Below are 26,273 nucleotides of genomic sequence, written 5' to 3'. Positions count from 1 at the left end.
GTTCTTAGAACACTTTCAACTTGACAACGAACAATACGGACAGCGTCCTCAGAACACCCCCATTTTGTTTATTTGCGAACATTTCAGGACACCGCAAGAGTTCTTAGAACACATTCAGCTTGCCACAGAACAATATGGACAGCGTCTTGAGGACACCCCCTACGAACATTTCAGGACACCACGAGAGTTCTTAGAACACTTTCAACTTGACATCGAACAATACGGACAGTGTCCTCAGAACACCCCCATTTTGTTTATTTGCAAACATTTCAGGACACCGCGAGAGTTCTTAGAACACACCCCCATTTTCTTCATTTGCGAACATTTCAGGACACCGCGAGAGTTCTTAGAACGCATTCAGCTTGCCACAGAACAATACGGCCAGCGTCTTCAGGACACCCCCTACAAACATTTGAGGACACCTCGTGAGTTCTAAGAACACACCCCCATTTTGTTAATTTGTGAACATTTCAGGACACGGCAAGAGTTCGTAAAACACATTCAGCTTGCCAGAGAACAATATGGACAGCGTCTTCAGGACACCCCCTACGAACATTTCAGGACACCGCAAGAGTTCTTAGAACACTTTCAACTTGACAACGAACAATACGGACAGTGTCCTCAGAACACTCCCATTTTGTTTATTTGCAAACATTTCAGGACACCGCGAGAGTTCTTAGAACACACCCCCATTTTCTTCATTTGCGAACATTTCAGGACACCGCGAGAGTTCTTAGAACGCATTCAGCTTGCCACAGATCAATATGGCCAGCGTCTTCAGGACACCCCCTACAAACATTTGAGGACACCGCGTGAGTTCTTAGAACACACCCCCATTTTGTTAATTTGTGAACATTTCAGGACACCGCAAGAGTTCTTAGAACACATTCAGCTTGCCACAGAACAATATGGACAGCGTCTTCAGGACACCCCCTACGAACATTTCAGGACACTGCAAGAGTTCTTAGAACACTTTCAACTTGACAACGAACAATACGGACAATGTCCTCAATAAACCCCCACTTTGTTTATTTGCGAACATTTCAGGACACCGCGAGAGTTCTTAGAACACACCCCCATTTTCTTCATTTGCGAACATTTCAGGACACTGCAAGAGTGCTTAGACACATTCAGCTTGCCACAGAACAATACGCACAGCGTCTTCAGGACACCCCCTACGAACATTTGAGGACACTGCGTGAGTTCTTAGAACACACCCCCATTTTGTTCATTTGCGAACATTTCAGGACACCGCGAGAGTTCTTAGAACACATTCAGCTTGCACAGAACAAAACGGAAAGCATCTTCGGGACACCCCCTACGAACATTTCAGGACACCGCGAGAGTTCTTAGAACACTTTCAACTTGACAACGAACAATACGGACAGCGTCATCAGAACACCCCCATTTTGTTTATTTGGGTACATTTCAGGACACCGCAAGAGTTCTTAGAACACTTTCAACTTGCCAGAGAACAATACGGACAGCGTCTTCAGGACACCCCCTACGAACATTTCAGGACACCGAGAGAGCTCTTAGAACACTTTCAACTTGACAACTAACAATACGGACAGCGTCCTCAGAACACCCCATTTTGTTTATTTTGCGAACATTTCAAGACACCGCGAGAGTTCTTAGAACACATTCAGCTTGCCACAGAACAATTCGGACAGCATCTTCAGGACACCCACTACAAACATTTCAGGACACCGTGTGAGTTCTGAGAACACACCCCCATTTTGTTCATTTGCAAACATTTCAGGACACCGCGAGAGTTCTTAGAAAACATCCAGCTTGCCACAGAACAATACAGACAGCGTCTTCAGGACACCACCTACGAACATTTGAGGACACCGCGTGAGTTCTCAGAACATACCCCCATTTTGTTTATCTGCGAACATTTCATGACACCGCAAGAGTTCTTAGTACACATTCAGTTTGCCACAGAACGATATGGACAGCGTCTTCAGGACACCCCCTACGAACATTTCAGGACACCGCGAGAGTTCTTAGAACACTTTCAACTTGACAACGAACAATACGGACAGCGTCCTCAGACCACCCCCATTTTGTTTATTTGCGAACATTTCAGGACACCGCGAGAGTTCTTAGAATACATTCAGCTTGCTACAGAACAATACGGACAGCTTCTTCAGGACACCCCTACGAACATTTGAGGACACCGCGAGAGTTCTTAGAACACATTCAGCTTGCCACAGAACAATATGGACAGCATCTTCAGGACACCCCCTACGAACATTTCACGACACCGCGAGAGTTCTTAGAACAATTTCAACTTGACATCGAACAATACGGACAGCGTCCTAAGAACACCCTCATTTTGTTTATTTGCGAACATTTCAGGACACCGTGAGAGTTCTTAGAAAACATTCAGCTTGCCACAGAACAATACAGACAGCGTCTTCAGGACACCCCCTACGAACATTTGAGGACACTGCTTGAGTTCTTAGAACACACTCCCATTGTGTTTACCTGCAAACATTTCAGGACACCGCGAGAGTTCTTAGAACACATTCAGCTTGCCACAGAACAATACGGACAGCGTCTTCAGGACACCCCCTACGAACATTTCAGGACACCACGAGAGTTCTTAGAACACTTTCAACTTGACAACGAACAATACGGACAGCGTCCTCAGAACACCCCCATTTTGTTTATTTGCGAACATTTCAGGACACCGGGAGAGTTCTTAGAACACATTCAGCTTGCCACAGAACAATACGGACAGCGTCTTCAGGACACCCCCTACGAACATTTGAGGATACCGCTTGAGTTCTTAGAACACACCCCCATTTTGTTTATCTGCGAACATTTCAGGACACTGCAAGAGTTCTTAGAACATATTCAGCTTGCCACAGAACAATACGGACAGCATCTTCAGAAAACCCCCTACGAACATTTCAGGACACCATGAGAGTTCTTAGAACACTTTCAACTTGACAACGATACGGACAGCGCCTTCAGAACACCCCCATTTTGTTTATTTGCAAACATTTCAGGACACCACGAGCGTTCTTAGAACACACCCCCATTTTCTTCGTTTGCGAACATTTCAGGACACCGCGAGAGTTCTTACAAGACATTCAGCTTGCCACAGAACAATATGGACAGCGTCTATAGGACACCCCCTACAAACATTTCAGGACACTGCAAGAGTTCTTAGAACACTTTCAACTTGACAACGAACAATACAGACAACGTCCTCAGAACACCCCCATTTTGTTTATTTGCGAATATTTCAGGACATCACGAGAGTTCTTAGAACACACCCACATTTTCTTCATTTGCGAACATTTCAGGACACCGCGAGAGTGCTTAGAACACATTCAGCTTGCCACAGAACAATACGGACAGCGTATTCAGGACACCCCCTATGAACATTTGATGACCCCACGTGAGTTCTTAGAACACACCCCCATTTTGTTCATTTGCGAACATTTCAGGACACCGCGAGAGATCTTAGAACACATTCAGCTTGCACAGAACAATACGGACAGCGTCTTCGGGACACCCCCTACGAACATTTCAGGACACCGCAAGAGTTCTTAGAACACTTTCAACTTGACAATGAACAATACCGACAGCGTCCTCAGAACACCCCCATTTTGTTTATTTGCAAACATTTCAGGACACCGCAAGAGTTCTTAGAACACTTTCAACTTGCCAGAGAACAATACGGACATTGTCTTCAGGACACCCCCTACGAACATTTCAGGACACCGCCAGAGTTCTTAGAACACTTTCAACTTGACAACGAACAATATGGACAGCGTCCTCAGAACACCCCCATTTTGTATATTTTGCGAACATTTCAGGACACCACGAGAGTTCTTAGAACACATTCAGCTTGCCACAGAACTTTTCGTACAGCGTCTTCAGGACACCCCCTATGAACATTTCAGGACACCCCGTGAGTTCTTAGAAAACATCCAGCTTGCCACAGAACAATACGGACAGCGTCTTCAGGACACCCCCTACGAACATTTGAGGACACCGCGTGAGTTCTTAGAACATACCCCCATTTTGTTTATCTGCAAACATTTCAGGACACCGCGAGAGTTCTTAGAAAACATCCAGCTTGCCACAGAACAATACGGACAGCGTCTTCAGGACACCCCCTACGAACATTTGAGGACACCGCGTGAGTTCTTAGAACATACCCCCATTTTGTTTATCTGCAAACATTTCAGGACACCGCGAGAGTTCTTAGAACACATTCAGCTTGCCACAGAACGATATGGACAGCGTCTTCAGGACACCCCCTACGAACATTTCAGGACACAGCGAGAGTTCTTAGAACACTTTCAACTTTACAACGAACAATACCGTCAGCGTCCTCAGAACACCCCCATTTTGTTTATTTGCGAACATTTTAGGACACCACGAGAGTTCTTAGAACACACCCCCAATTTGTTTATTTGTGAACATTCCAGGACAACGCGAGAGTTCTTAGAACACTTTCAACTTGCCAGAGAACAATGCGGACAGCGTCTTCAGGACACCCCCTACGAACATTTCAGGACACCGCGAGAGTTCTTAGAACACTTTCAACTTGACAACGAACAATACGGACAGCGTCCTCAGAACACTCCCATTTTGTTTATTTCCGAACATTTCAGGACATCGCGAGAGTTCTTAGAACACTTTCAACTTGCCAGAGAACAATACGGACAGCGTCTTCAGGACACCCCCCTATGAAAATTTCAGGACACCGCGAGAGTTCTTAGAACACTTTCAACGTGACAACGAACAATACGGACAGTGTCCTCAGAACACCCCCAGTTTCAGCTTACTTGTGAACAAAACGGACACATTTTGAGTCCTCAGAACACCACCCATTCAGTTTATTTAGAACATTTCAGAACACCTGCGATGTCCGAAGACAAATCGAACACAAAAAGAACATCCACCACATAAAAAAGCACAACATTTAACCTATCTCTAACCCTCCCATCCCCCCCAAACACTCCCAAACAACAACACACTCTACTAAATACAGATTTCTAACAAGCTTTCACTGCTCTGTCCGCGGACGTCCACGAATCCAAGATGGTGGCTACCGAAAATCTGACGCGCTTCATGCTTAATACTGTCCAATCAGCGAACACGCCATATGTGGAGCAAACAGGGAAGTGTGTCCGCGGACCAAACACAGATATCACTAATTTTTTTTACCTACTTTTTGGTAATTTAAAAAAAACTACTGGACGGATTTTCACCAAATTTGCAAAAGCACGCTTTCGGGACCAAGCCGCTGCTCCTGGTCCAAACTTGGTGAAAATCCATCCAGCAGTTTGGGCTCTAGGCGCGAGCAAAAATTTGTTCCCATTCAGTTTATGGGAAAAAAAAAAGTTTTGGGACCCCCCCTGTAACTTTGCCCCCCCCCTGGACGAATCCTCACCAAACTTTGCAAAAAAATTCAGAGTGGGCCATATACTTTTTTTGCAAAGTTTGGTGAGGATTCGGCAGGGGGAGCGAAGTTATAAGCCACCCAAAAAGTGCTCTTCCTATGGAAACACCAACTTAACCATAACTATACCGTGGCCATGTAATATATATAATATATATATATCTATATATATAGATATATATATATACTGAACAAACTTATGGTTAAGTTGGACTAATAAAAACCTATGAAATTCAAAGAAAACACTTTGTTAAACGGACGTTATGGTTCCAAGTAAAACCGAAAAACCCCTGAACTTCGCCAGTTATGGGAAGCTAAGCAGCCATAACTCGCGCCACCACCGTACACTGCTAAGACTAACACCCAGGACATCATAGATGACATCACAAATGTCATTGATCTCAAATGTTGTCAGGCCTAGTAAGATAGTCGCTTGTTTTGTTCCTTTCCCTCCTTCCTCCTCCCCCCTCCCTCACCTTTTGTTAATCTCCGGCTCTACCAGAAATGTCATGCCAGAAATGTCATCAGGCCTAGTATGGTAGTCTCCTGTCTGTTTCCCGTTTCCTTCCTATCTGTGTTTTAGCTCTTGCACTATCTGAAATGTCGCCAGGCCAGGTACGATAGTAAATTTAACATTCCTGTTGTTCATGTCCTCTAAGAAGGTCATTTTGTTTTCCCTTGTTCCCTCCCTTGCCATGACATGCTTTGAAACACATCGTGTATAGGCACTATATAAATAAACTATCATATCATATCATATCATATCAAACAAGGACTATTGGCATCTTGCGTTCAGGATATACAGAACTAACCTATGTGAACAGGTGTGGACACCTTGTAAGAGGCCAGTGCCAGTCTTGTGTAGCCTTGTTGAAGGTTAACATCTGGATATCAGTTGATCACCCTAAACCCACAACAATCCAACCCATCCACAACTCAAATGAAGAGAACAGGCAAAACTGTTCACACAAACGAGTCTTGCCTTGCAAAGTGAGCCAATATCATTTTAATGTATTTAGAAATGTGTAAGAGAGTTGCTGGAACCCTAAAGCAACCCAACTGAAACTCAGACTGAAGCTACTGTATACTGTTGATGGTCCTGGATTGTCCCACCTTCGGTCAAATTTAAATACCAAGCCTTAAGTGTAATGTAGTGAGGAAGAGCCAGTCACATGCCAGATGAGCCTCTGAAACACCAGCATGACTTGGGTAACTTGTGGAGAATCATTGCACATATTAGGTTGATGTTTCTGGCAAGTAGGCTACAGGCAGCCTAAAACAGTAAAATTAAAATATAAAGCAGCATTGTATTTTTATTCTGTAGCAATTAAAAAAGAAGTTCACTGTTTGTGAAGAGCGAAATAAGTGTAGTAGATCTCAAGAGTACAGCATGCCATTGGCAACCAGCCGCGGGCACCCGCAGATTTGTGTCAAATCATACACAACATTATGTATGTTTTGATCCATTTATAAAGAAAAACTGGAAACAAAAATAATGTAAACGTTCGAATCACTTCACTACCATATGCTACCAACGCTGTCACAATAAACAAGAAAAATGAGCTTTAAAAAAGGATCATATATCACCTTGCGGTCGGCTTGGAAAAAATCTTGAGTATGATCGGTGCTGTCTCCATATAGCGCCACACTTTAGAAAGGATGGAGAGTTTCCGTAGTTGCTCTTTAGACCTATGGCAACGGGAAAAAGTGAATAAATCAAACAGCTGCCACTCAACAAGTCAAAGAGTGAGTATCAGGGGAAAAGGGCGCACCGTGGGTTAGCAGATATTACAAATGTCGATGACAAGCACTGTATGCGTGCCAGTATCTCAGAAACATCATGGTTTACATCGAAGTGCACCTGACACTCAACTGGCAAGGTGTACATGCCACTCCATCGGAGTGTACACTGTCCAGCCGTACCTGCCACTCAGTAACAGAACACAACCAAAAGGCTGCCCTTCGAAACAATCGCAGCAACTTTTAAAGTGTTTATTTGTTGTGTTTATATCACCTCAAGTTGTTAAATCACTCGTTTGAAATAGTGATATATAAATACATAGATAGCATTCTTACTGCATTTAATGTTTTGAGCTGGCATCACATAAAACTTAAGGTGATGTATTGAGCTTATGCAATAGCTCATATATGTTTGATAGATATGGATTTTTAGCGAATTTGTACCAATGTTTTTCACAGGGAACTCTCAATTTTTATTGTCTACTCTCCTATGGAGGAGGTCGAGGGGTATGAATTGCCTTTGTTAGGAATTTCCAAACTGCTCGCAGATATGGCATATCAGTCAATGATGACGTATTCAAATAATCATTGCAATAAGGTGCATTTATGAGCTTGCAGCCTCTTAGGGCGTAATTCACAGAAGCGTTTCATAATGGCAAAACCCCATTGGAAAACGCTCTATGAATAAGGGCCTTAGTGTCGTGTGTTACTGTGAAGGAAATCTATACACCTAAATAAATAAGTAAAGAATGAGTAATAATAGGGGCAGGAGCAAAAGGGAACTTCTCATCAAAGGTATATCAACATAACCTGAATTCCTTTAAAAGATAATGATGTGCTGGGCTCTTACAAGAAAGCTTTTGATACAATGAAAGGAAATATAGCACGGGTAGTATAGGTCAGTGGCCACACGCTCGTCTTGGAAGCAAGAGTACGCAGAGCAAATACAAGTTTGAATCCTTGCTCCACTCTTAGAAACCTCATCAGAATTAAATGCAACATAAAACAACAATTATAATAATAATAATAGCAAACTTCCATTGGGAGGAAATTATCGGATTATACTCTCTTGGCAGGGGAAACATTCTAGTATGATTAATTATGGGATCTTCTTTCATACAACAGATACATTTTCAGCTGGAACAACCAAAAAGAGATTAACAGAAAGTAATGACTCAAGCATAAACACTGTGGATTTCACTGAACTGTTCATCATAGCATCATTTTTTTTAGTATGTCATTGCCTAAACAGCTGAAGAAAAAACAAACACACAAATCAGTCTTGGTACCACCTACAACGTACAGCCCTGTGTTAAATATTAGGTCAAATCCCTTTTACCACCCTTAGCCCTGCACATGATGCCAGTGGTTAGGAAGAGTTTGCAAAGGCATGTCTATCTACCGCTTTTCATAGTGAGTGACCACACATGGGACGATTACACCCAGACATGGCACCCTTGCTTGCTGTAAAAAAAGAGAATAAAGTCACATGTCACCGTTGATGAGAGTAAAAAAAGTTAAGCCATGTTTGGGTTCGCTTGTTGGGCTGTGGGCAGGAGTTCAGAATGGTATGCTTTCTTTGGGTCCAAGTCAAGGTGATGTTCAAAATGGTCCTCCCCTTTTGTGAGGCAAGCTACAAAATGATGGCATGGAATACTACTGAGAGGAATAGGCAATGGAAAAATAGCACTGGCTCAAACATGCCCATCTATCAACTTTTGCTCTTCTTGTAGCTGACCCTACCTTTGACCACACTTCCTCTATAGTGAAGATTCAACACCTGGAAAGGGTGGACACTTTTCAAGAAAAAAAGCATATGTGCACACTAAAATACAAAGTTGGCAAATCAGCCCTGGCAAACAAGTTTTAAGGAAATACGACCTTTTGAGAAAAAAGTACTTAAATTAAAAAAGATCAAAAATAAATTCACACACATTTGAAAAGATGACCAATAATGCTGACCTATCTTTATTCCCTTCAGATAAGTTACTGATTACACTATGACTTCTCTGACATATGGCAACACAAATGCCATCAGAAATAGCATAACTAATGCAATTGTATAGGGTGTGCCAACCCCTCTCCCCTAAACTGAATATAGATAACATGATAGGCAGCTCATGGCACTGCACATATTTGGGTTGGGATGGCCCCGGAAATGAAGGGTGCTTTAAAGTATCACACACATACCATAAGTGTATAAGCATATATTATGAATAAAGGATACAAAGTGAGAGATACTTAATTCAATAAAGAATAGCTCCCATAAGAAAAATACAGTGTCAGACAAAAACACATTTCAAAATGGATACTCAAGTGCAAAATGGTTTACAGTACTAAGCCAGGTGTGGAGGACTATGAACCATAGCAAGAGATTTCAAACAAGCAACAGAGGCTGATGCATTTTGAGACAGTCTTTGGCAGCATCTCACAGTGAACTAATTAGGTTTGTTAGGTTAAAAATGGAAATGGACAGAAATGGTAGGCAAGATTGTGATAAGGCCAGGCAAGTAATGGAAGTTTAGATAAATGTTTCTATGTTCTTATGGAAAAGGGCACAACATGTGGTATGCAAATCATTCTGAGAGACCATCTGTGTTATTTTGGCAGCCATAAGATAGAGCATATATCTGCTATAAGGGAATTAAACACATAACTGACTTGGCTGGACCTCAGCAATCAGATAAGGATTAGACATTGATGCATGGAAGAAGTTCTTGGCAGGAATTGAGCACTGTCATACATGTAGTCAGCCAAGTCTAGAATAAGCTTATCAGTTTTGTGCATTAGAGAACATTTTGGATGGCAGCTATGCTAATGTGATCTTGTTGTACACATAAGATAAGCTATCCAATGATACTGAAGGAATGTGTTTTTCTCTGACTAAAGTGACCTATCAAAAGCACACCCTGTACAAGATGGTCCTTTGCATACAAGTTTTGCATAATCTTAAAAGACTATTCCGCAGGTTAGGGAAAAATGTCTGTGAGTGTGTCCTGTTATTCCAGCAATAAAAGACCATGATGAAAATCTTCCCAGGCCTCTGATTTCTATTGCCTCTGTCTGGTCAATGAAGTGTTCATAGGTGTCTGGTGCTTGATGCAAGATGGGAAGCAGGACACTCTGTTCAGCACCATATTTGACATCTTTGAAGGCAATGCTGAGGGCACTATGCAGTGTGCCACCAGTGCATCACAGTGTTCAGATGCAGGTGCATCACCCAAAATAAGAGTGCATGTACCGTCAGAGAAAAACCCCTTAGCAGGGCATCAGACCCCAGGTTGTGATGCAATTGTAACGTGTCATGGTGGCAGTCGCAGAGCTAATGGCAAGGTTTGTTTCAGCAGAAATAGTGTGGTGATATGCATATGTTAGAGACTTGAACCATATATTAGAGAGCATAGGATTAATAGCTGAGAGGTGGCAAAGGGCAAAACATAGCAGTATTTGGTTGGTTTTGTTATATATGTAACTAGCATAGTGTTTTCTTTATTTTTTTATTACTAGCATAGTGTGTTTTGTTACAGCAGTGCATAGCATTTCATTTTCTTTGCATGCATCACACCTCTCAGAAAGGACATTGCACATCCCATTTTCTGTCTCGCAGGACACACACATACATATGCAGCACACTGCACGACAGATTTATGGATATATGTGTCTGGGAAATCCCACCCGCAGTCCATCGTGATATATTGTTTCTCATGATATGTGCTGGAACCTTTGTTTTTGGGGTTTCCCCTTTTCTTTTAGCACATAGCCATGCAATGATATGCACTATGACTTCCTAGATATTAGTTATTACGGATAAGAGTTCTGCCCCTTTTAGTAGATTTTAGTCTTAAATGTAGAGCGGTTATTTGTGTTAGCAGAGGGAATTGGATGGGGATTTTGTTCTCCCCCTTTTGCAGGCCGAGCACCCAGAAATGTGCAAGGAAGGAGATGAGATGGTGGTGCACTAGATTGGGAACAAATACATCATGTTGTGAAGGCCACAGTAAGGGGTGGCATCAGTACCCATGCAGCCACCAAGGGAAAATATCTGGGTAAAATACAGAAATTAGCAGAATTTATCGTCCAGAAGCAGAGCACAATGGTGAACCTGTCACAGTGTTTTCTAAAGGGCCCTCGGTCCCAGGGAGGTTGACAGAAGAACATGTATTAGAAATGGTAACACGTGTTGAGCTGAGGAGCAACATAGTGAGCTGGGGAACCAGTGGTAACAAGGAATGAGTGTAGGAGGTGGGTATCATGACGGGGTGCACTAAGTTTCAATCTTGGGATTTGTCTCTCTCTCCTAATTGGTCAGGCTCGGGGGGAATGTTGCAATCCTAGTTGCCCAAGTAATCATGGCCCAATCAGAATTACACCCTCTATGAAATGATGTTCTTGTTATGGGATTGGTGTTTTTATTTTTGTTGTGCTGACCAAGGGGTTGAGATAATGTTGAATGGGTGGTGTTTTATTTTGTGATGAAAATGTGACTGCCAACTAAGTTTGACCAATGAATAGGATGGTTTAGATGTTAGCCAATCACACCGTTAGGAGAATCATTTTTGTTACATGTAATGTGTTGGTATGCACTCTTCAGCTTGCTGAGGGTGGATTTGAGATGGCTTTGTTCAGTTCATTCTCCCGGATGTGATGTTTCAAATAAATTGTTCTTTTTTATGCAAGTGGTGCACTCCTTTTTCTTGAGTTCTGTGGATTACTTTTTCCATTTCTTTTCTGCTTACTTTGAGAGTGTCCACACCTGTACATTTGGAGACCCCTGCGAGATCCCAAAGCCAATGCGGCTGTGGGCACTCTGCTGCATGATGGAGGGAAGAGGAGCAACCTATAGAGATCAGTATCAGTGCACACAAATGAGGACGTCTAGCAGACACTGAGTTCCCAAAGTTCTGATTATCCCTTAGGCATTGCCACCTGCCCCAGGTTGTGCAGGCAGTTGGGAGAGATCCAGTGTCATGGGAGTTGGAGGACCAACAATAACATGAGTGGACTCTTGCATAAAAGTGCAAAGCTTAGTGTGGTGTTTGATTTTTCTTTGGATTGTTTTCTTATTATTGAGTAATGCAATTAGTCCAGGGACCTCCCTGTTAGAAGGGGAAAGGCTGCATCATGTAGTAAGTAGTGCATGCAGAATTGGGAAAGGGGATCTCCCTAATAGGTGAGAAAGATGACACGGCACAGAAATGGATAAGTATTTGGTGAAGGGATCTTCTCCGTAGGGAGAAAAGATGACTTCATGCATGGTGTGTTAGTGCATGCAGATTATTGAAGGGGATCTCGGTGGGAGGAAGGATGAGGTCATATGTAGTTTAGCAGTGACATACTGAGATGAAGTATTGTGTGGTGTGATAAAAAAGTTACCATGCTGCGCAGGACAGGTACCTTTGGGTTTTCTTTTAATTGGCAGAAGGACAGCAGTAATATAGGTTGTTGGAGCAGTGTTTAAAGGTATATTGTGTATTTGGGGCATAGTGAAAATGCGGTGCATTGTAGGGTGTTTATTTTTGGTGTGTTGTAAAGAATATTGAATGAGGTATTTGTTTTCGTCAGGTGAGTATGTGGTATGAGTTGGAAAGGCTTGTGATTGGTGAGGTGTGGAAATTATATGGGTGTGGAGTGATAGGTGTGGTTTGTGTTGAAGGAGTATGGGGAAGGGGGACAAACAGCAGAGTAAAACTAGTTGGCAACTTGTATTGTACAAATTGAAGTAACAAAAGAAAATGTGTCATATCGAAATATAAGGGGCAGACATTGAAGAACAGACAAGGTATATTGGAGCTGTGGAAGGCATCTAAAGAGGAGGAATGGGTCCCCGAGGATGAAGGAGGGAAGAAAAGGGGGAATGTCAGCGATGCACCCCCACAAAACGAGCAGCGGATACAGTAGTAGCTTTGACACTGCCCCTGGATGGGTACTTTCCTCTAAAGTCCACAGCAGGTTACACCAATCCCTGATATGTCCCAGATAAGGAAAGGGAAGCAGTAAGAGGGTCCACTACCTTCAGCAGAAGTACATCAAAAGATACTGCGAGTGGTACTTTGCAGAGATAGGGAAGAGAGCACAGAGGCAGATAGAGGAGGTGCTGAAGGAAGCAGAGGAGAAGGTGCAGTGGGTCCACGTCCCCTGAACAGTAGAGATCAGGGCAAACAATGTTCAATCTAGATAGCGAACCAGCTGCCGATAAGAATGTCCTATCACGCAGTCCATGTGATATAGATTTAGTTTGTGGGGCCAGGGAGGAGAAAGAAATGGGGTCTTGTGGTACCAGGACGAGGGGGAGGAGAGGAACAGGTTGCCATGCGCAGACAGACCGTAGACAGAGAGACTCAGGAGTAGGCCCACCCGCATAGCTGTAGTGACAGGTACAGAGGACGGGGGCAAAGGGGAGAGCAAAACAAGAGGGACACAACTTCCCTTGTTACAGAAAGGTCAGCCAGTCCTCAGTACGTGCCTTGGCCGAACATGGACACGAAGAATGTAATGAATAGCTTGCCATCCCTTATCGCAGGGGAAGTGGAAGTGTGCTCTAGAAAAGAAGACGGCAGGGTTGGCTTTAGCTGTGGGTGACATGAAGAGTTAGTTTGCCACCCTACTAGCGGAACAGACAGATGACATATTGAGGAAGGCAGGGTATGAGGGTGTGATACAGAAAGCAGATGCTCACAATGGCACGCCCTTCAATAACTGCAGGACGAATGTGTGGAAGGCACTGTGAGAATTATGTCCTTATGCAACTAAAATGCAGTTTATACACTACATTCAGCAGATGAAGGAGAAGTGGCGCTTAGAGATGTGCCAGCCATGGTATGCTAACATATCTTTATCATACCACATTTTAGTGAGAGGTCTCCGAGCAGAGGTGCAGGCAGAATTAGGGAAAGTGGTGGGGATAGAGAATTAGGGGTGGTCTGAGATACAGGCAAACGTAGTACATCGTTGCAAGGCAAAACAAGATAAGTAGAGGAGAAAGGTTCAGGACAGCCATAAGGTAGAAGAAAAATTGCTGCAAAAGAATGTTTCTAAAATTAGTTTAGAGGGGGCAGAAATAATTGCTGTCCTGCATGGAGGGTTTGTACCTCAAGGTTTCCCACAGGGTTATGACACCACAGGGGGGCATCATTCAGCAAGGGGGGTTTGCACCACAAGGAGGATTTGCATCACAGGGAGTGTTTGTCCTACAAGAAGCTTTCACCCCACAAGTATTTCCACCTCAAGGTTTTGTGCCACAAGGGGGTAATTCACCAGACCACAAGGGGGATTTTAAAGAGGGAGTGGGGCAGAGTTTGGTTATGGAGCACAATATGGCGGATAATGTCGGATACGGGCGAGCAGGTCACTTTGCAAGGGAATGTAGGAGTTGGAACCAGGTGCAGTACAGCCCAGATGGCACACTGAAATACCACACCATGCCTTATTAACCACAGAACCAGCAGCAAGCACCGCACCTGCAGTACATGTTTCCTCACAACATTCTGAATGTGCCACAGCAGCCCCTGTTTATCCTGAGTGTCCAGACCACTCACATGATGCCCACACCACAGCCCCAGCCAGTTCCAGCAGCACAGGCAGTCACACAGCCAGAAGCCAACTCCCCACTCAGCTGTACACTGCAACAATACCATTCTCTTAAGGCACAAGCACAAATACAAGTTTAGACACAGGCACACACCGCCAACCAACCATTGGCCAGAAACTTGTTACCTCAGGGCATGGTACCACACTACATGGGAGCAGCAGTGTTGGGGGCAACCCTTTCCTGCCACTGAGTACAGATATTAATACCCAAATGGACAGCCCAAAGAGGGCTCTGGCGTGCCCAGTCCTATCAGTAACTGCAGGCGTGAAGAGGATCACAGGTGACAGTGAGCATAGATGGCAAGACATTCTCATTTTTGGTGAACACAGGGGCTACCAAATCTTGCATTATAGAGGGAAGATTCTCTTTGTTGGGCAAAATAATGGACCCAAAAGTGTTTTCTGGGGCCATGGTAATGGTTCCTTTCACTGAACACTTGCCGTCTATGATTGGCAGCAAGAAGTAGTTTGGCACCTACTGTACTCCACAGATACATCCATTAACATATTGGGGAGGGACATACTATGCAAATTGAACATGACCATCTCCTTCACATCAAAGGCATTGTGTGACCACTCCTGTGGTGTACCAAGCTCGATCATGTGCAGTGCTTCAGGTACTCTGTGCTAACAGTGCTCTGAGAGGGGTGCCAATATACCCATAGCTATTCCCCTCTGGGGTGTAGTTGTTGTTAGGATGGGCGTCCAGGATCAAACAAAAGACATATTGATTACCCACTGAATTTATGTTTAGACCAGTTGCACACAAGGAAGTGGCACCCGGCACTGTCATCACGATATAGCTAGATGTGGTGATAACACAAAGGGACACAGTGATCATGCAGGGGGTGTTAAATGGTGCACTGTCATGTGCATTAACTCCACCCAACGTTTGACTGATCTGATGGATGAGCAACTTATTGATGATGAAGAGGAGATAGGGTAAATTGTGTTTCAGATAAGCCTTACATGTCGCTTGCTTGTACAGCATAGGGTGGTTCCCCCAGATTGTACTACTGACAAAGGAAATGCTGTCTTACTTGCAGGAGAACATACAGAAGTTCCCAGTGGAAATTTGGACTAGTGGGACACACGATGTAGGTCACTTAAAGGAATAGGGGCAGCACAGATAAAATTGAAACAAGGAACAGTACTTCCACAGGTAAAAAAGTAACCCCTGTCCAGTGAGGCGGATGGCGGGCTATATGACACCATTGTAGCTTTATGTCAGCAGGGCATAATACAGCGCTCAGACTTCCTGTGCAGCACGACTGTGTACCAAGTGAAAAAGGCAAAGAGGGTGTCTTAGAGGGTGGTACAGGATCTCTGCCTACTAAATAATATCATAGATGCATAGTTTCCAGTAGTCCCCAACCCGGACACCATTTTGTGTAACATTCCCTTGGTGGCAACATACATAACAGTGATTAACCTTAAGAATGCATTCTTTTTGAATCTATTACACCCATAATCCCGTATCTCATTGTGTTCACTTACTGCGGTCATCGATTCCAGCACACACGACTTCCACAGGGATATTGCGAGTCCCTGAGCATATTTAATAGGGTATTTCAGGCAGACTTGGGTATCCTACAGACAGAGAGCATGGTGATACAATACGTGGATGATCTCTTAGTGTGCAGCAGCAGGGAAGAACAGTGCAGGGAGGACTCAATGATGCTCTTGGCGTTATTAGCACACAAGAGGTACAAGGTGGACAGAGAGAAGTTACACTATTGTCAGACACAGGTTGTGTATTTGGGGCAGATGATATCCTCACAAGGGAGGAGATTAACACCTGAAAGGATCACAGCATTGAAGACTGCACCGCAGCCGAACACAGTAAAGGAGATGCAACAGTTTTTGGGATTGTGCAATTATTGCTGAGCATGGATCTTTGACATCTGTAGTTATACTAAGCAACCTCTACAGGCACTGAAGGCAGCGCAGAAGACACAGGGCCCCATTATTTGGACAGCTGGCATGTTAGAGTGCTTCACAGAATTGAAAGATGCACTTACTAAAGCACCACTGCTGGCAACTCCAGATTATAACAAACCATTTTTTCTCTTCTCCCATTGCAATGGGGAGGTGGTGACAGCTGTCCTCATGCAGACAATGTCACAAGGACATAAGCCTGTGGCTTATTACAGTGGCATTTTAGACACAGTGATGTGGGGCCACTTCCCATGCGAGCAAACTCTCATAGCAACATCCTTCGCAATTCAGAAATGTTACACCATTATGATGGGCTGCTCAGTAATGCTCTATGTGGAACACGCAGTGTTTGCTATTTAAGAAAGGTCAAACAGTACCCTTACCACCCAATATGTGTCTGAGTAAGAGGTTGTACTGTTCAATTCAGTAATCAAGATTGTGCTCTGTCTGGTTATTAATTTCAGCTAGATTCATTGCTCAGCCAGTGCAGGACGGGGATGATGTCCATGATTGGCAATTTACTAGGAAGGGTTGGAGGACTTATTCAAAGTGAAAGAGGATGCACTAAAGGAGAGAGAAATGTATTTCATTGATGGGTCCTCTACAATTGATCAGAATTCAGGATGTAGGCACAGGGGCATCAGTGGTCCACCTGGAGGGAGAGTACTTTGAAGTGATCTGGCAAGTAAGACTGTGTGAACATTATTCAGCTCAGGCAGCAGATTTAATCGATTTGATATTAGCTGTAGAAATGGTCCAGGGATATTGTGGCACTGCCTACTCAGATTCGGCATAAGTAACATCCACTGTGCGCTTGGGTTGGTCAAGGTGGAAGAGGAGGGGCTTCAGGAAGAGTGATGGCTTTCCGGTGCAACACACCCACCTGTTATCAAGACTCATAGTAATGATGCCACAGACACCGCAGCCAAACAGGCGGCATATCCCAAATTTTCAAATGTGTCCCAACAGCAGGTGCAGCTGCCTGACCATTATAATGCCTTGTCAGTAGCACTGATAATTGAGCTACAGGCTGGTGCTCCCCAGGAGGAGCACGATTTGTGGGAAAAGGGGGGTGCACATTGTCACCTTCTTATGTGGTATGGCATCAGAATATAACAGCTACGATGCCATTGTAATTGGTTTGAGTAGCACTGGAATAGTTGCACCATCCAGTGCACACATCAAGGAAAACATTGCCTCAGACCTGCAGGCCGAGTGGTGCGGCCCCAATCTGCATAAGTATGTGGCTAAATTTGTGACAAATTGTATGACATGTCAAAGGTTTACAGCGGGACACACCCTAGAGACAATCAAAGTTGCCTTGGCCCTCCCCTTGGGGCCCTTCCGCCACTTGCATATCAATGCACAATCTATCACTATGTAAAAGGTTTGGTGTAACCATTCTTGCGTTGGCTTGTTGAAGGTTCATGTGTCCACCCGGATGCCAAATCGGCTGCTAACTTTGTTGTGTGCACGATGGGGAGTGTGTGAGGTCCTATGATCCGACAATGGTCCGCACTGCTTGAATGAATTGTTTAAGGAACTAATATTACTGTTGGGCATTAAGGACATGCTTTGCTCCATTTACAACCCCAAGCTAACAGCTTTGTGTAACATCTCAACAGCCTGCTTAAGGAGTGTTTTGCAAAGTTATGTGATAAACTTTGCAAGAGCTGGCTCTACTGCCTGCCTCCTGAACTTTACACATTGCGCAATCAGCCTGGGTCCGACCAACATCTCACACCTCATGAGATTGTGACCGGCAGGCAGATGCTAACACTGCATGCCACTGCTTCTGATGCTCATTGCACAGTGGATACCCCGGGGGAGGAATTTCGGGGTTACCATAGAGAGCTTACAAGATCTCTCAGATGTATCTCATTGCAGATTGGGCCTCGACGACACCTGCCAGTACTGACATTCTTAGGGGAATCATCAGAGCAAGAAGGAAAAGACTTTCCGACACAGCTGCAACTGCTCCCGAGGGAAAGAATCCTTATCCAGAACTGTACTAGTAAGAGGTGGAGTGTGCCCTGGTTAGTGGAGCACCACGTCATCACCTATTGCACCCCGATGGCCGTGAAGGTTGACGGATGCCATCAACGGGTCCATCTAACAAATGTGTGCAACTACAAAAGTAGAACCCCTCCTGCGGCAGAAGATGTGGGATCGACAAAAGGGGAGTGCCTGTTGTTTGAGTTTTTAATTTTGTTCCTCATTGTGCAGCATCACGGGGGTGGAAAGTGTTGACCTATGAACTATGTTATTTTGTTCTTCTCACTTTTCCTTTGCTTCTTTTCCTTTTCCTTATTGGGCATGGGGAGTTTGTGTATAGTAGGGGGAGGAATCAGATGGACCATCAGCCACTATTCTTCATGTCACAATGGCAAAGAGAGAGATTTCACCTTCTGCATTGTTTCTGGATGGGGGGCGCAGTCTCCCCTCACGTATGCTAATACGGGGTACAATCACCTGACTGCATTGGAAAGAGAGATAGTAAATGGAACATGGTATGTGTGCTCCCTTATTCCTCATGTGACGTGAACACCCAGAATATTTTTTCCAAGAACAGTGCAATCACACAAGGCACAATGCCTAGTCCACATGGCCTTGTGTGAGGTTACAGGTATTTTCCAGGGACGAACAATAACTGTACCGTGGTGGAAAAGAGGAAGGTAGTGTATGATGACAACTACATAAAGATAGAAGAAATGGCAGAGAGTCCTGACATTAGTTACATAGTGCTGAATTATAATAAGGAGGGTTTGAGAGAAGGGGTTTCACATTTATGAGGCACAACACGCGGATGTGTCTGCGCAGGGAAGGACGCACGATACCCTGGTGTAGGATAAGGCCACAAATGCATGGGGAGGTGGCGGTTGTCTACAGAGATAAGTGGGAGGAGGGCTATATGAGTTGCAGGGCACAGGGTTTGGCGGTGTTTTGGACATGAAGTGGCAGTCACCATTAACATATCTTGTTTGAAGAAATGGGAGGGAAATGCACATGTCCTTACTTGGATCATTGACAACAAAACACCAGTATCAATAGAAAAACTCACATGACCGTCTTTATGTTTCAGATCACAGGGCATGGTTCCAGTGGGGAATAATGCAGATTGCGCCAGAACATCAGAGCAGGACCTCCACAATCATTGACATCAACTGGACCTATGGCCCCAGCGCCTATTTACAGGTGCCACCATGTTGGGCTGGCTCGTGTTTCCTCATTCATTGCATACCCCAGCACTCGTAGTGCCCCATTCAGACATTGGGGCTCATAATGGTAATTCCAGCTGGATACCAGGAAACTGCCCCTACCGTCTCGACTGCCTCATATCAAGTTATTACCAGGATGTTACGGGCAGTGGAGATGTCAGTAAGTTCCCATTCCATGGAGTCCAATAGGACTCCATGGGATGGGAATGCAGAATTACCGGAGGTACTGGTGCAGGTGATTCTGGCATTTCTTTGCTGCTAGGGGCCTGATCTACCGGCAGGTCCGGCCTGCCGGTAGATCAGAGCCCCCACCGGCAAACTCTGGTTTCCCCAGTCTGGAGAAAATGCCCCTGCCGGTATAACTGGCAATTTTTCATGCATTTTAACCAGACTGGGGCCCTCATAATGAGGTCCATTGCCCCCTTTCATGTCAACTATGTTGCCAGAGTGTCACTTAATGAACATTCTTTTGCCGAGCTGTCGGGTACCGAACACTTGCGGCCCAAAAGGGTTGCAGATGAACTTTCGAACACCAGGAATAATGTATTGAGGTTTAAGAATGAACTCTCGCATTCTAGGCATCATGTTGATGACACTTTACTTTTTAATACCACTGCTTCAAGGTTTAAGAACAAAATCTCTCATTCTAAGGATTTTGTCAACTACACTTTGCATTCTAATACCACTGATGCTACCATGGTGGACAGAAGAAGGGGGCCAGCAATATGGGCTAAAAAAGGAGGCGCATGGGGAGTAATTACATCTCTCAGGCATCACCAGATCTGTTGAAGGAAATACAGAGGGAATTCCACTTATTTTCTTGCACTGCTACCTTCTTTGCCTACATTTTAGCACCAGGTGTTCAGGCTGCTGTAAATGCAAAATGGCTCCAAAAAACCCAGTGGGAGCTACTGCAGTTCACTAATGCAACAGAAAGGGTTCATGGCCCTGCCGAACAGGCATGTCCTGGACCTGTTAACTGCCATGGAAGGAGGGGCTTGCACAAAGTATGCGCAAGGTGTTGTACCATAATCCCCAATAATGGTGACAGAATGGTTGTTTAACAACCGCTATAAATGCTCTGCACAAGCTACATACGCTGGTGAAAAAAAAAACTAGCAGGGTCATCAAAGAAGACTGGTATGACACAATTTTTTCATGGCTACCCATGTGGTTTGCTCAGATCCTGGAGATGTTGGTCCTGGTCCTCATAGGGGTGGTCATCACTCATGGTTATACCCGAGCAGCATTGGGTTGTTGTGCATGGAGAAAGGGGAAATGGGGGAATATAGTGAGGAGGGGTTTCAGCAGAGAGGGTGGATGAATGTATTTGCTGGAAGTGAAGGATCTGGGAAATAGGGTGGTTAAGGAAGGTGTCAGGAGGGTCGGAATAAAAGGATAATAACAGGGGTTGCAAGGATAAATGACCTTCCAGAGATGTAATTCTCGGACCCGGCAGATCCCGATAATTAAGAAATACAGTGGGTGTATTGTGTTGGGGTAAATTGTCTTTTCATCGACTACACACCAGAGGAGTATGAAGAAGAGGGCAACAGCTTGAAGGGAGTTTAGCAGGTATGGGTGAAGAAGGGGGAAAAGGGGAGGAGTTATTTGTTACTGAAGTATCAAAAGGGGGAGCGTCCAGGTTCAGCTGCATCACCCAAAACGAGAGCACAGGTAACATCTGAGAAAAGCCCCTTAGCAGGACATCAGCCCCAAGTCATGAACCAATGGTTAGGTGTCATGGCAGGAGTGGCAGAGCTAATGCCAAGGTTGGTTTCAGCAGAAATAGTGTGGTCATATGTTAGAGGCTTCGACCATATGTTAGGGAGCTTCAGATTGAGAGCTGAGAGGTGGCACAGGGCAAAACATAGCAGCATTTGTTTGATGTTGATATGTATGTAACTAGCATAGTGAGTACACGTGGCAATGCAATATTAAGCAATATGACTGCCGAGATATCAGTTATTATGGATAAGAGCTTTGCCCCTTTTAGTAGATTTAAGCCTTAAATATGGAGCTATTATGAGGGTTAGCAGAGATAATTTGATTGGGATTTTGTCCCGTCATTTTCAGGCCGAGCACTCAGAAATGTGCAAGGAAGAAGATGAGATGTTTCTGGCTTAATTTTGCAGGAATGAAGGCCCAGTCACAGATGCTGGTGCACTGGGAAGGGAACACACACATCAGTTTATGAAGCTCCACAGTGAGGGGTGGGATCAGTTCCCAGACAGCCACCAGGGGAAATTGGCTGAAAAGAATACAATAATGAGTACAAATTATTGTCCAGCAGCAGAGCACAACGGTGGACCTCCCACAGTTTATTTTGGAGGGCATTGGGTCCCAGGGAGGTTGTCAGAACAGGATGTACCAGAAATGGTAACGTGTCAGGCTGAGGAGCAACATAGTGTGAAAGGCAACTGGTGGGAACAAAGAATGAATGGAGGAGGCGGGTATCATGACGGGGTGCAGTAAGTTTCATTCTTGGGGTTTGTCTCTCTCTTTCCTAATTGGTCATGCTCGGTGGGACGTTGCAACCCCAGGGATGTGACCAGGCAGTTCCGGCCAGACTGCCCTATTTGGGGAGGGACCAAGCCTGATTTGCATGTGGTCTTTGCCCTTTTGTAATGGCTTGGCAGGTGAAGAACAATGGTCTGGAGGGTTGATCAGAGCAATGCCAGAGGTTAAGATTAATTCTAAACCTTTTAGCCATCACCTCTTTTGTTTTGCTGTTATCGAACATTTCTACATTTTTTCCAATATTTTAGAGAAGAGATAGGAAGAAAACTAAGTTGCTTTGCACATCTCTAAATAATGTGTGCATCAGCATAAAAAAATCGATATTGTAAAGAACCCAAGCACTTCATCTGTGGCCCAACCATGAGCCTGGACTCCTCAGCACTTACACCTTCTGCGCTCTTCCTTGCTGCACTTGCATGCTCTGAATACTCACAAGGCATAGTAGGTTAGTCCTTGCCTCCTTCCTCTCCTCCATTCTTATTAGATGTTGTGATTGTAATGTATTTCATTCCCTTGTTCCCTTCCCTTCACCTGTGGGCAATTGAAACAGTATCTTACTTACTGTATACGCGCCTAACAAGCAAACAATAAATACATAAAAATGTTTTAAAGGTCCTTTATATCACAAAGACCAATAAGATGACATTGAAAAGTAATGTGTACGTGCCTTTCATTCACTTGGAAAATATTGTGATGGTATTAAATAAAGATAATTCTAACCTACATGCAGGCAAGAGTGCCAGGCAGCGGCTGTAACCAATAGAGCCTGAATTCTAATGAGGCCAGAGAATCTGGCAGGAAATGCCTGACCACAACTGTCTTTGCAGCCAGGTTATAACCAAGTGGATTCTCCAGATTCACTGCATGGTGTACTGTCAGGCACCGGAATCCAGGTGAATCATGACTTCCTGCACATGGGACAACTTGTGTGGTGAATCTTTATGGATCTCCACTATGTAGCCATGGACACATAGCGGCAATGACTAGTGGCTCCTGTCTTGAAAAGCATTATTACCCTGGATCCCAAACAGGCTGCACCGGCTTTTGAGCAGTCAAAGGGGCCAAGCCTCTCCGAGGGGAATCAGAATACTGATCCCACAGAAAGCCTTGAAGATTTCCTGTATGGATTGAAATTACAGTTCAGAAATTCCTAGAGAATGGGTTGGATGCAGGATAATGCACAGTGCACCTTTTAGAGTGCTGCTGTAGCTAGCAAAGTCCAAATCAGCAAGACTGAGGATCCATGGCAATGTCTATACCCTGAGGTGAGCACGTGTAACATCGTCCAGCTGGAGAAACTTGCAGCTTTTTGTGTATTGTGCCTAGTGTTTGAATGCCTCAATGCTTATGCCTGTAAAGCATGTAAACGTTAATAAATGGGATGGCACATCTAAGAATCACATTGATTAAAGAAACTCACTCTGGATCCCGACAACCTGGGTAACTATTCCCCATCACCCATCTTCCCTTCGTAGGCAAGATCATCGAGCAAGCGGTAGCTGCACAACTGCAGCAACACATCAACACCAACAGTATCCTCCAAATCTACCAATCAGTGTTCAGACCCAGATGCAGCACAGAGACAGCAACCATACAGGTGGTCGACGATGCCCTCAAACATCCTTGACGATAGTCATCCCTGCCTCCTGGTTCTACTCAGCCTCTTAGCTGCTTTCGAGACAGTCGACCACCAGGTGCTTATGGGTACAGTACATCGGTGCATGTGGATCAAAAACCTTGTCCTATGCTGTTTCAAGTCCTACCTTGCTAACCAATAGCAGTTTGTTCAGATGTGCTCCTCTAAACTGCCAATGCTACCTGTCACTTGTGGAGTCCCACAGGGTTCCATGCTCTCCCCAGTGATTTTGAATCTATACATGGAGCCACTGGGATCCCTCCTAGCCACCAACAACATCCACCAATATGACAATGACACACAGCTATACCTCAAGATTGACTCCATCAAGGACTTCCATATGCCTCTCGCATATCCAGTTGTGGCTGAGCATTGCACACTTGAGCTCAACCCCTCCAAGACCGAATTCCTATTCCTCACCAACAACACCAAACACCCTGACATATAGACCTTCCTATCAACCATGAACCCTGAGGGCTTCACACCCAAGTTCACCTCCCGCGGTCTATCGGGATCCACATCAACAATCACCTCTCTATAGCTAAGAAAACTCAGACAGCTTGGTATCAGCTCTCCCTCCTGCTGAAAGTCAAGCTCTCCCTCCATATAGCTTTAGATGCACCGTTCAAGCACTGGTCCTTTCCCACCTAGATGGGGCAATGCACTCCTCGAAGGCCTCCCGTCATCCTTTCATGTGCTCCTGAAAAGTGTCCTACACTCGGCTGCACCCCTCATCAAGGGTCTATGCAGATATGACCACATCACCCCATCCCTCAACGACCTTCACTGGCTCCCACTGCACGTACGACTCACCTTCTAGCCTTGCTGGATTATTTATAAGGCTGTCACCCTCAAATCACCCAGCGACCTTTCAGAGAAACTGACCATCTCTGGTGGAAAGCACATCACTAGAAAGAAGGACATGTGCAGACTTGAAATCCCCTGCTGCAAAAAGGAAAGGACCAGAAAACAAGCTTTCTCTGCATCCACCCCAAAACTATGGAACCTCCTCCCCGTCAGCATCAGACTTGCTGCCACGCTTCTACAATTCTGAAAATATCTCAAGGTCCACCTCTGCAAGGAGTCTCCCCTCCTCAACAACTAGGCTATCCTGTTGCCCCTCGCAACACCTGACTAGCTAGACACAGCCCGCACCTCTTCCCCCCTACCCGGTACAGCTGAACCCCTCCTCTTTTCCCCTCTGTAACCCCCCACAGTATATCTGTTCAGCTGTGACCTCTGAAAAGCGCTACGTTATGCTTCTGAAATGTTGTATACCTCTGTAAAGCGCTCTGTTATGCAAACCTCATTTTCTCTTGGTGGTGACGTAAAAGATATCGACTTGTGGCCTGGTTACAGAAGGTGATTGTGAAAACATTGTTTGAGAGTCGAATAATCTGGTTACCAAGAACAGGGTCACTTCGCAGAATGTGGTGGACAGCAAGCAGGCAAAAGTCGACGATAAAGTTTCAAATTGAGGTCCATTGGGTGTTTACGTGGAGATGGTGGAAAGGGGTTGAAAGCCGAGGGTAAGTGGAGCCCTGAAATGCGTCAGTGTAGAGGGTGTCACCAATATGTACATGGAGTCTGCTTGCAGGGGTGGACTGGCCTAAAGAGAAGGCTGGCGATTTCCTGGTAGACGTCTGCACACCAGGACTCGATTGTTTGGTAAACTATTTTATTTCCACATTTCCTCATAGGAAAGGGTTGGGCTTGCTGAAAATGTGTAAGAAGGGGTCACTTTCAAAATTATTTCTAGGGCCTGCTTTGGTTCCCAGCCCACCCCGGTCTACGCGATATGCAGGCGGAGGCATTGGCTTAAAACTGTCTGCTCCACTGTCCTTTGCTCCTTGTGGTTTTGGTAGCCAGGAATTTGGCCTGAGCCGAGCGTGCATGTGATTGCGTTATGCTCTTCTGAAGGTATATAGGTGCACATTTCTTTGAATTGAATTACTGCTTCAACTAGGAGTGCTAAATGATCTCCAGGTGGGAAAAGGCAGGTCTGAAAAGTGACCAGTCGCCCTGCTGTCCTTCTGCACCTTTGTCAGCCTGTCCATGTGTGCATTCGCCATGCAAAGTCAGCTCGCACAGCTTAGTCGAGGTGAGAACTTTTGAGGTGGTCACCGCCATCGGCTGCTGATTGGAGAGAGAATTACAGGATTTCTTTAAGGAGCCTAAATTGATAGAGGCAGGGGATTGGCCA

The 26,273-nt window shown here is 44.8% G+C and overlaps 1 long non-coding RNA gene across 1 annotated transcript in view; it reads right to left on the bottom strand.

Annotated features, from left to right (window-relative positions):
• Nucleotides 1-25,213, bottom strand: part of LOC138566612 (uncharacterized) — a 62,387-nt gene extending 37,174 nt beyond the window's left edge. Inside the window, exons 1-2 of the long non-coding RNA XR_011301978.1 lie at nucleotides 22,868-25,213; nucleotides 7,019-7,120 (exon numbers count right to left, since the gene is read on the bottom strand). This is a non-coding gene — a long non-coding RNA (uncharacterized lncRNA). The remainder of the gene's footprint in view (nucleotides 1-7,018; nucleotides 7,121-22,867) is intronic.
• Between the last annotated feature and the right edge of the window lie 1,060 nt (nucleotides 25,214-26,273).

Source organism: Ambystoma mexicanum, chromosome 2p, assembly GCF_040938575.1.
Source record: "Ambystoma mexicanum isolate Mex_15411 chromosome 2p, UKY_AmexF1_1, whole genome shotgun sequence".
In the NCBI taxonomy this organism is placed as follows: Eukaryota; Metazoa; Chordata; class Amphibia; order Caudata; family Ambystomatidae; genus Ambystoma; species Ambystoma mexicanum.
This window is presented reverse-complemented; position numbering and strand designations above follow the sequence as displayed.